The sequence below is a fragment of the Penaeus monodon genome, chromosome 20 (assembly GCF_015228065.2).
Source record: "Penaeus monodon isolate SGIC_2016 chromosome 20, NSTDA_Pmon_1, whole genome shotgun sequence".
Lineage (NCBI taxonomy): Eukaryota > Metazoa > Arthropoda > Malacostraca > Decapoda > Penaeidae > Penaeus > Penaeus monodon.
This window is the reverse complement of record NC_051405.1, coordinates 38,441,199-38,442,309: the sequence shown is the minus strand read 5'-3', so window position 1 is coordinate 38,442,309 and position 1,111 is coordinate 38,441,199.

The following is a 1,111-nucleotide window of genomic DNA, read 5'->3' as shown; positions in this document are numbered from 1 at the left end:
GTGAAGAACTGCCAAGAGGAACTGAACGAAATGGTGACACGAATTTTAAGCTACCTTTGTGGACTGATTCGTGAGCTTTTGGTTGAAACAAGAGATGTCAGAGTTATCATGAAGACACACGAAAAGATTAATTAACATAGTACATACTTCAGGTATATAACTATTCAGAAATAAAAGCGAATAAAATCACTTTATCCGAAAGGGAAGTAGAAAGAATGAATGATAAAAGAGGAGGTTGAGTCCTGTTGCTTTCATTCACGCTTCATCTGTTTTTTTCATTTACCAGATTAATCCAATAAAAATAACACAACGAAGAAGAAAATATATAAAATTTCCCGCGACAACAGAGCAACAAACTTCAGAGCAGTAATAAGGGTTCGTCCTTTCCCCCCCAAACACTTTCACCAAACCCGGCTTGATTTGACAGAGTATAAATAGACCTCAACAACCATGCTTTCCACGCCTGACCTGCGTCTAATATCACAATGCCTTAGCGCTGTAATCCTCGCGGTCAAGATGTACACACGCCTGTTAGCGAGGGTAAGATTGTGAATGTTAACGTGGGGTAAGGAATACGTTGTAAACTTTGAATTGTGAAAATGCTTATGAAATTAGCGGTAATAATGATAGTAGTAAGGAAATGGTTACTTAGTATTATTAATGATAGTGACAATAATAATACCTTAATGATATTTGGGGGAAAAAAAGCCTGTAAAGTGTACGAATGGCTAAATATTAGTTCGAAATGGGTATGCCACAATTTCAATTTGTTTAAAGAGAAACATGAAGATAAACATGGCAACTTTACAACCCCCGGGCGGGGGTCTGGAAAATATATACCTTGTTGTGGTTGTTTTTTGGTGGTTCTCATTAGCCTGTTACGAGGAACATATGTGGAATGAACGATATTTTCTTATGTGATCACAAGGCCAACATAGTCGTTCTTTTTACCGGTTGTGTTGCTGTGTAGTGCTTTATAATGCACATTTATAACCTCAGATATTCACTGTGCTATTGTGGTACCAGGAAGCCAGTATTCAAAACAATATTTTAAAATCAGCAATGTCTTTTAGTCTTCCAAGTTGAAAAAAACTTAATTCCTGTGACTGTA